The sequence below is a fragment of the Onthophagus taurus genome, chromosome 7 (assembly GCF_036711975.1).
Source record: "Onthophagus taurus isolate NC chromosome 7, IU_Otau_3.0, whole genome shotgun sequence".
In the NCBI taxonomy this organism is placed as follows: Eukaryota; Metazoa; Arthropoda; class Insecta; order Coleoptera; family Scarabaeidae; genus Onthophagus; species Onthophagus taurus.
The window spans coordinates 16,248,144-16,259,145 of NC_091972.1; the positions used below are offsets into that span (position 1 = coordinate 16,248,144).

Below are 11,002 nucleotides of genomic sequence, written 5' to 3' on the forward strand. Positions count from 1 at the left end.
TTTCCTGCTTTATTATTTGTTTTTTTTTTGATTAACTTTTTTATCTAACTATTAAATGTATCTGTAGAAGCGTAGGATTTGTTCAAGGTTGGGTAACCTTTTTATGATTTAATTTCCGGTAATTAATCTTTCTTTATTTATTTATAAACATTATAGTCGATTTAACATTTAAAACGTTATTATGTAAAATATAAATAAAATATTTTTTCTTCAAACGTCATTAAATGACAACTTTGTTGTCGTGTTTACTCGCGGTAGAAGTAAGTCATTGTTGCATAACGACGGTTGGTAAGATCAACATAGCAAAAAAGTACTTCAGCGTTATGGCGCTAAAGTAAATTTCACTTTAGCGCCATAGCGCTGAAGCACATGTCACTTTAGCGCCGTATTGGAAAATAAGTTAATTGTCATTTTATTAAATTTATTAAAATTTATATTGCAATTATTTGCAACGTTTGAAGAAAAAATACTATGTTTTATTCGGAAGAGAAGCAGATTCGTTTGTGGCTGGTCCGTCATTGCCGGACTCACTTCGTTCGTCCGGCAAACTGTCGGACACGCCACAATTTTAACGGCTCATCTGTCATTAGCAACTCACTGCGTTCGTCGCTAAGCGACAGACCACGCCATAAAAAGCACTGCTTCTCTTCCATATAAAACAATATACTATAATTATTTTAAATAAAACTAAACTTCCATTCTATTGTTTTCAGAATAATACAAGATTGCAATATCAAACATTTCTCATGAAATATTCGTCAATCTTCCAATGCGAATGTGTTTCGCTAACAAAGGCGAAATGCTTTTCATTTTCTCTGGTTTACTCACTTTCAGCGACTGTAATTTAATTTAACTAATTTTCTTGCCTTTCTTGCAGATGCCGTTAATGTCAGAAGCATTATTTTTATAGTATGGTTCACCTCAATCAAGAGCAATTATTTTCTTTTCAAAAGATTAAGAATGATAGTTAAAAATGAAAATGCCATGATTCTTGAGTTTTCTATTCATTTTACACTTCATATTTTCAATCGAAGACTATATAATCTATATATTCGTCTCTCTTTAGCATTGTATATGCTGTAATGTTAATGTACGTTGCTGGATCGACTAGGTTATATAGTATATCTTTTTATACAGGGTGTTTCAGTTAAAACTTCCAGGCCAAGGTTTTTTAGAATGGGATGAGATATTTTAGTTTTGTAAGAAGTTGTTGTTGGAGTACGTAAATGACTTCAGTTATCTTATAGATATACCCATTCAGAGCCAATCAGTAAAAGTATTTATACCAAAGACGACAGAATCGAAAAGGACTGTTACATCCCGAGAGTAGGTGCACAGTTTGAAGGACCGTTCGGGACGTCACGCATAAACACTAACACTAGACATAGGAAATAGAAACATTCGGGTTTAGCCGTACGTTTCTTTAAAATCGGGTTTAGCCGTCTTAAGAGACGTACAGGTAAACCAGAATGTTTTTAGTTCTAGGTCTAGCGTTACTTTTACTTTTCGTTCAATAAAAATATACAACAATCTAGCCTTGATTTATATATCGTATAGAAAACTATTGAATACCCCCCAGTTTATCTATGAACATGGAATAGACCAACTTGAGGAATAACCCGACTTGGATTTTTCGGGATATTCCGACAATCCGAAGTCCGTTCTAACGAAGTCCATTATATCGAGGTTTTACTGTATTGTTTTTCATTATACAATAATAAAAGTGGCGCTGCAGGCAAAAGTATCATTCCTTTCAACACAATCGATTTATTAGGGGCATGTGATAGAACATTCGAAGATATTAGAGTTAAAGATGTAATATTCCCCATAGTTTCTCTCTCTACACCATATCAAACGCTTTTTCTAAAACGCTCTTTCGGTTATGAATACCTCTGCCCTTTCTAAAACTGCGTTGTGTTTCATCTAGTATCTATTCTACTGCGGGTTTTATTTTTCTATCTATTATCTATTCTAAAAATTTCAAACATTTAAAAGTATTATACCTCTATAATCATTACAGTTTTTTTATTTCCTTTTTAGATTTTGGTAGTAAAAGTGCAATTTGCCAATCTTTTGGAAAAGATTTTTCTTGCCATGCTTGTTTTAGTATATATGCAAATGAACTGTTGTTTTCTGTCGTTAATCTATCTTCACCAGGAGTTTTTCCGTTTTTTAATTTCTTTATTACCACTTCTAATTCCTCCATCGTTATCTGTTTATTTTTGTCTCTTCACCTTCCTGTTGCTCATTTTTTCTATATTCTTGTCCATTTTAGCAGTTCCATGAAATGTTTTCTTTCCATTTTTTCTCCGAAGTCTACCCAATTTCATCCCTTTGTCTCCATCATCATTTCTTGTAACTTCTTCATTTTGCGCTTATGATCATCATAATTCGCCGTTAAGCAATTTTTCCAAGCCAGTATTTTATTTTTGACACTTTGTTTGTTTTACATTGTTATTTCTATGACTTGAAATGGGTCCACTTATGCTTAAATTGCCACTTATTAAAGTTAATCTAGTAATTTTTAGTTTCATAGACTACAAAGGTTTTCGCGCTGTCACCCTACTAAGGTTGGTGATCCAACTGGTTATAATGGTGCGTTATATTGTACCTCTGAATATTTCAATAGATGTACGTAGGAATCATTGGCGCAAATCTTTGAATCACGAGTTTTGTCGTCTTCTGACTGACCTTTCTTCTTCGATTTTTTCTTCAATGAGGAGCCGGGGGATCTCGAAACGTCCGTTCTTTAATGGTTATCAGGAGCTCCTTGCCTTTACTCATCTGTTTGAGTACCCCGCCATTTTCGATTCAGTCTATACATGATATGCATATGGGAAAATGGAAGTTTTAAAAGGAATACTGCTGATAATGGGCGGCCTATGGAAGTTGCAAATCTCCAAGTAGAAGAGGCTGTCCTCAACGAAATTGATGAAAATCCGACCACAAGTACCAGAAAAATTGCTCTCAATTTAATTTTCAAAAGGCAACTTTTGTATCCCTACCATATGCAAAGAGTACAAGCCTTATTGCCAAGAGATATTCCGCAAGATTGGCTTTTTGCACATGGATGCAAGACAATATAGCTCAAAATCCTGAGTTTGGAGCGGAAGTTCTGTATACCGATGAAGAATCTTTCTCGAAGGATGGTATTTTCAATTTTCACAATAACCATATATAGGCAGAAGAAAATCCACATGAAATTGCAGAAGGCCATCATCAGCAACAATTTTCCATAAATGTTTGGGCTGCCATTGTCGGTGATTATTTGATAGGTCCACATTTTTTACCGAACAGATTAAACGGTGCAGATTATCGACAATTTCTAGCAGTAGTACTGCCGGAACTGCTGGAAGATGTACCGTTTCAAGTAAGACAAAACATGTACTTTATGCGTGATGGAGCTTCGGTCCACTTTAGTTTGGTTGCTCACCAATACTACCCAGAATGGCGAATAACCAGACGGTTGGATCGGTCGAGGAGGTCCGCACCCTTGGCCACCGCGATCTCCCAAATTTTTGGACAAGCTATCGCAGCCTGAAGTCCTGCGCATATATTATGAAACACCCTGTATATGTCAAGGGCATTGATGCGACTCTCTAACTATTGACTGAGTATCCAGCTCTGGGATCCAAAGAGATGAACGGGAAATACATAATAACGCAGCAGACGCACACGGAGCTTTAGGCTTAGGTTACGATTTGTGAAGAGAAATCTTCATAGAGATAAACATCCTTTTGGCCTGCTCGATTCGTGACAAGATTTCTTGTCAGGGATCACTTATTTCAATCACACGAGCTCCGAGATACTTCACGGACGACACTTGTTCTATTTTCTCGCCGTAAATTTGCAGGTTTGCCTTTTTTTTGAGAACACGATCAGCAGTACTCGTATGTAAGCCGTATTATGCACTGCGCATTGCGATGAAATTTACTATGTTTTGGAGATGTGAAATATGTATGTGGTTTTTAGGGGATTTCATTGATCTTAATTCCTTCCTCAGCATTCACTAGTGCATCTTGGAATATCGCTTCCGAATTAAAAAGGAAAGGAGACAGAACGCACCTGTCTTACACCTCTAAGGAATTCTATTTCATCAGATGTTGTGTTCTTCAGGTCGCCTTTATCAGTACCGGAGGATTTGAGAATTTTAGCAAGCTTCCCATTTAGCAAACTGCGTGTTGTCAACCTGTCTCTCACATTTTGCATATATACGAGTGTGAATGATGCACAGAAATATTTTAAGAACATCAGACTGATCATGCGTTAGTCGTCCCAATGGGAAGCGTTCGGTTTTCTTTGACAAATGTCAATTTCAGCGAGTCCACTGGTATCTTACCAGGCTTGTGTATCGAGTCGAACAGAGCGGTGAAGAGTTTCCAAACTATTAGCATTCGTATGAGCTATCAGTTTCAAGGTTTCAGAGTGTATCTGGCCCGGTCCTACAACTTTGTCGTTTTTCTGAACTTTTATTATGGACTATGCTCATTACGATCATCACCTCCAGGTGGTCGCTCGAGCCTTGCGTCATTGAAGAGAGTTTTCCGATATTGTTTATGTTTTGTGTTTGAGTTCTTTGATTTTCTTGTGGAGATTAAACAGGTTATGCTTGTTCTGCAACGTCTTTATCTACTGTTAAACCTCGTTACCCTACCTACCGTTAAAATCCTCCACTATGTATTTATTTCCCTTAATGTCCTCGATTACTTCATTTACCTCATTTCAGATTTCATCTTTGCTTTCGACCTTTTCATCATCTCTAGGGGTCCATAAACTATTATTATCGACATTTGTAGCTTATTTACACCTTTCAATCTTATTGAAAGAATTCTTTCCGTAATTGCTTTCCAATCTTGCTCCCATTTTAGGTCTATTATGCATGTCACCTCCGCAATAGTCCTTTTTCTAATTTCAATTCCAGTATGGCCCAATTTTACCATCCTTCACAACAGATCAGTACAAAAAGTAACCTAGTCATCACACCAACAGAAATAAACCATAGCTTTAGAAAATGTCAAACTATTTACTCTTTCCTTACTGATCCTCTGATAATACATAACCACAACAACATTCCCAACAAAAATTTTTTTTCCGGCGGTCAAAGTAGATGATTTACAAATTATAAAAAGTAACGTTGTAGTTGATACTTTTGATTGAAATATTTAATAAAAGTCAGGGTTGGGTTGGGTTCCATTTGAAATATGAAAATTGTCACCTCTTCCGGTGTAACCACAAGTACCCGGAACCTGAAAATACTTTAGTTAAAACCTGGCATCAAACATCACAAGTCTGCAAATTTTCAAACCTCCACTTCATTTGGTTATTCATTAGGTCGCACTAGGTTAAATATTGATATGTGTGTGCATTTTTCAAAAAACCCTAATTATCTCCTAAACTATAAATGTTAGCTATAGGACATTTCGGATATAAAAGATGTAAAATGAGACACCGAAAACGACTAAGTAATAAAATATAAGGGGTGCCATTTAAAAAAATGAAGTTATGGTATTTCCAAATTTCGAAAAGTTAACGTATCGTAGTAAAGTGACCAAACGATGTAGACAACCGTACTCGACACCAAAACATATTCCATCATGTTGCTTAAGCATGCTCTCAATCCTAAATTGATATCCCAAAAATTGAGTGTTTTCTGATTTTTTGAACAAATGTCTGCTGGAGCAGATTTTTCTAGAAAAATTCGATTAACTCGAGAACGGCCGAATCAAATTGCAAAAAGTAAATTTATTCATAAACCTTGAAAACAGACAAATCCAAATATGTAAAAATATATAGGGTGTTCCATTTAAAAAAATAAAGTAGGTGGCGACTTCCGGTATAACCGGAAGTGCTAGAAATCTGAAAATATTTTAGTCGAAGAGAATGCAATTAATAATACTCAAGTCTGAATTTTCAAATTTTTGTATTGGCCAGAACCCTGTAAAGTTCTAATGGACGGTCGTCGTGGATGACCCTGTATAGATAAGTTAAGTTAAATCATCATATTTTTATTGTTGTATTCGTTATTTCTTTCCATTTTAAAGCATTAAATAAAATAACAATGTCTTCTATTTGTACTTTTATTAAAAAATGGATTATTTGTTTTTAATTCTACCGGTTTCGGTTCAATATTAGAACCATCTTCAGGAACCCTCGAATTTCGTCAATTTATTTTTAAATCTCTTGTGATAGTTAACATGTTAAAAAATTCTTTTCTTCAATTCACAAGAACTTGTGTTTTTTATTTGTAGGGTATTAGCTGTTAAGTTCAAAGTTAGTTAGACAGGAATATATGCGCACGTGTTTTTCATTCTTGTTTGAGGTTAGAATGATAACATTCTAAATTCATTTCTGAAGAAAAGAATTTTTTAACATGTTAACTATCACAAGAGATTTAAAAATAAATTGACGAAATTCGAGGGTTCCTGAAGATGGTTCTAATATTGAACCGAAACCGGTAGAATTAAAAACAAATAATCCATTTTTTAATAAAAGTACAAACAGAAGACATTGTTATTTTATTTAATCATATTTTTAGTCAATGTATTTGTGGTCTTGCGTTGTACACGTCATTTCCGGACACCTGTATATAGCGCATTAAATTTGTTTTAAAATGTTCCTTATTTCATTATGATATCTCAATTCATTCTTGAGATACGATTTTTTTAAATTTTATTTCATAACACTTTTGTGTTATGAAATAAGGGATGATGCATATCCATAATCCCACGTCTTGGGTGTTTTGTTTTAATTATTTATACTTGATTCTTTTGCAGGAAGTATTGAACACTAAAATTCCATAGTGCGTTTTATTTTAATAAAATGTAAGTTTTATTTGAAATGTTTCGAGAAAACGAGTAATTTTTTTATTGAAAACGAAAAAACGATTTAAAACCGCTTCGCCCCGTCGTCTTTCCATTTTTTGTTGATTCACCACCAGTTTTCCTTCTTCGCACAATAAATTAAGGAGGGGATGTTTGGAAGTTGATTCGCTAGGAACGCATTTTAGTTGATGTGCGGGCATTTTAGGGTGATAAACTAGTTTAGAAAAATAAAACTTATTACGTGAATTAAGTGAAAAATACGTGCTATATTTATGCCAAGTGTTAGGTGATATGGTTGAGATCATCGGATTACTATTTTACGGATGTTAAAAGGTATCGTATTTATTCATTTTTTTTTGTCACAATAAATTAATTTATCTTTTTTTTCCAGCTGAGCTTCAAAGTAAAATCGAAGGAAGTTGATTCGCTAAGAACCCATTTTAGTTGATGTGCGGGCATTTAAGAGTGATAAAGTAGTTTAGAAAAATAAAACTTTTTACTTGAATTAAGTGATAAATACGTGCTATATTTATGCCAAGTGTTAGGTGATGTTAGTGATGTGATATGGTCGAGATCATCGGATTGCTATTTTATGGATGTTAAAAGGTATCGTATTTACTCATTTTTTTTGTCACAATAAATTAATTTATCTTTTCTTTCCAGCTGAGCTTCAAAGTAAAATCCAAGGGAAACAACATCCATTCGGTGAGTCGTTTTAAATTTTATTAATTTACCAAAACATGTCGGGATAATTCGCGATTTGAACGGTGTAATGTTGCCAGATAAAAACATTACTCGTTGGATTCAATAAATTTTTGTATTTTGTGCTTGATAAATTATAAAGCTTTAATTATTAAGATCATCAAAACATGAAATAATTTGAAATTGAGTGTAAAGCACTCCAAATAATAGTAGTATAATCTAATTCAAGCTTTTTAAAGGAGGAGTCTCTTTTTTTGTATCAAATAAAATGATTTCTTCGAGAATTTTTGGCTGCCAAATTATGTGGTATTAAGGGATGATTTTTTTGCGAAAATTAAGGGGGTCTTTCATATAACCTTTTGGTCAAAACCACTTCTCCTCCAAGTTACAGCCCTCTAAAATTAGGAGAAAAAAATTGTTTTTCTTTAATAAATCCACTATGGAGGAATTTGGAAATATGAAATTTGGCAGATAACTATTACTAATATGGTGATATTTTTTGACGATTTTTATAATCCTAATTTGTTTTTACAAGAGGCTGAAAAAATTAACCCCATAATACTTTGAATTAGAACTTTTTAATACGTCTACATTTTTCTATTTAAAAACTTGATTTAAATAGTGGGATTCAATACGCAACTTTTTTGTCTCTTGACATTTTCTCCTAAAATTGTTAGTTTGATAATAAAAGAATAAATAATACAGAGGCTCAGGTGAATTAATTCAGAGATAGGTTATTATTAGTCAAAGAAATGAAGTTATGTCAAATTGATCTCAGCATTATTTTATTTTTTGTGATCAAACTAACAATTTGTTAGTTGTAAAATATCAAGAGATAAGAAAGTTGCCGATTTTTGCCATTAACTTTACGGATTAAAATAACAATAACTTTTCTGACAGTATTCTTTTTGTCTTTTTGAATAAGAATTCTTTTTCTCGGTACTTTTCTAAGCAAAAACAGTACTCTTATCAAAATGCGCTAACGTTGCTGGTTTTCAAGATAATCCGCGTTTTATTATTCGATATGGATCAATTTTTTAGAGGATTGCTAAAGATAGTTAAAATAATGCGTGCAAGGGAAACAAAGTAGGTAAATTAACTAATGTTCTAGTTTATTAATGTTTTTTAAACTAAATAATAAAAGAAAAAAATTAAAAAAATTGATGAAAATGTAAAAAATGTTGAAATGACAGACAAATTACTTGAATACTTTAGTACTTGAGATACGATTTTTTTAAAATTTATATTTCATAACATAAAGAATAAGGGATGATGCATAATCCAACGTCTTGGGTGCTTCGTTTTAATTATTTGTTGGGCATCTGATTCTTTTGCGGGAAGTGTTGAACATTAAAATTCGATAGTGCGTTTTATTTTAATAAAATGACATAGTTTTATTTGAAATGTTTCGAGAAAACGAGTAATTTTTTATTGAAAGGTTGAGTTTTAAAACCAAAAAACGATTTCAAACCGCTTCGCCCTCGTCTTTACATTTTTTGTTTATTCACCTCCAGTTTTCCTTCTTCACACAATAAATTAAGGAGGGGATGTTTGGAACTTGATTCGCTAAGAACGCATTTTAGTTGATGTGCGGGCATTTAAGGGTGATAAAGTAATTTAGAAATATAAAACTTATTGATATGGTTGAGATCATCAGATTACTATTTCATGGATGTTAAAAGGTATCGTATTTATTAATTTTTTTTTGTCACAATTAATTAATTAATTATCTTTTCTTTTCAGCTGAGCTTCAAAGTAAGATCTAAGGAAGTTGATTCGCTAAGAACGCATTTTAGTTGATGTGCGGGCATTTAAGTTTGATAAACTAGTTTAGAACAATAAAACTTATTACTTGAATTTAGTGATAAGTACGTGCTACATTTATGCCAAGTGTTAGGTGTTATTAGTGATGTGATATGGTCGAGATCATCGGATTGCTATTTTATGGATGTTAAAAGGTAACGTATTAATTCATTTTTTTTTGTTACAATAAATTATTTATCTTTTCTTTCCATCTGAGCTTCGAAGTAAAATTCAAAGGAAACAACATCCAATCGGTGAGTCGTTTTCAATTCTATTAGAAGATAATTGACTTATGTGACTAACAAGGGAAGTATCAGAACTGCCCCTCACCGATTTTGTTGAAATTTGGTACAGCGATAGTATGGCCAAAAATAAGGTTTACGTATTTTTTTATACGTGCTAATAAAGCCCCTGGGGCGAGTTATAAGGGTTGGAAATCGGGGCGAAATATATATATTCGCTTATAGGCTGAAAACGAAAGTAGCTATCAAAATGTGGTAAATGTAAACTGATATTCATTTTTAAACAGCTTTCCATTGATATATCACACATATATCTGAGGGCTTCAGGTGGTAAACTACCCCTAGATTTTTGGAATATTTTAAAAACTACCCTGTCGATTTTGGCGATATTATGTGTTTATAATACGTTTAAAAATATTAATGACGTGTTTTTTCTTATTTGCCTCTGACCATCCCCTGCAAAATTACGGGGTATGATACATAACCCCTTTGCTTAAAACTAATGTGATAAACTGTAACACTTTTGAACGATATTTTGAAGAAAACCATAAATTAGTTGTAAATTAAGATTTACGCAGTAAAATAAACCCTATACGACATTAAGGAGTGGCTGGGGTTAACAACCCTTACCTCCCCAAAAATTATTTTTTGTTGCAAAAATTGTTTGTCGATTTTGGTGCAATTTCCCATGATGTTTTTTTATACGTTAGGTAGTACTATTGTTAGGTAGAACTTACAAGGGTTAGAAATTTGGGGTAGAAAATATATTTTCGCTAATAACTTTCATACTCCTACAGAAAAATGTTTTTTATCCTTATTCTATTTAAATAACACAAAAGTTAGGATAATTATATAAATATTTATTAATAATGAGTTAAAAAGTAACTGACAAAAGAATGGTTGACTATCACAAATTGTATTCTACATTATTAATTTAATATCTTTTTTTTACTTTTTTTATTCAATATATTGTTGGCAATAATGAAAATCATGGAAAAAATGATTTAAACACAAAGATTGTTTACACCATGCACAATTTATAACAGCTATATCTCCACAGATATCGCACGTAGGTTTTTCATTGGAAAAGCAAACCTCCACGGGATTTTCAAACTGTTCTGGTCTCTCCTCTATATATCTAGATGCAAATCAGGCGTATTTAGAAACATTAATAAATCGTGGGAAAGACAACTGGTTTTTGCGTTAAGGGTTGCAATTTTAAAATATTATCTCGCTGATGCAAATTGACATAGTACTGGTAGAGAATAGCTTGATCAGAAAATCTTCTAATGAAATTTTTCCATATTTTAAAACCAAATACATCCAGGGGTTGAATTTGACCTGTTGTCCCTGCAGGTATAGACAAATATTTAAACTTAACATCTGATGGAGTTACTTCACTAATAATTTCAGGGCAGTGACCACTCCAAGAAA

At 32.9% G+C, this 11,002-nt stretch overlaps 1 long non-coding RNA gene across 1 annotated transcript; it reads left to right on the forward strand.

Annotated features, from left to right (window-relative positions):
* The first annotated feature begins 7,226 nt into the window (after positions 1-7,226).
* On the forward strand, positions 7,227-9,637 carry LOC139430710 (uncharacterized). The gene is made up of 3 exons (XR_011641097.1): positions 7,227-7,427; positions 7,485-9,205; positions 9,267-9,637. It is a non-coding gene; the product is annotated as an uncharacterized lncRNA (long non-coding RNA).
* Positions 9,638-11,002: the final 1,365 nt, after the last annotated feature.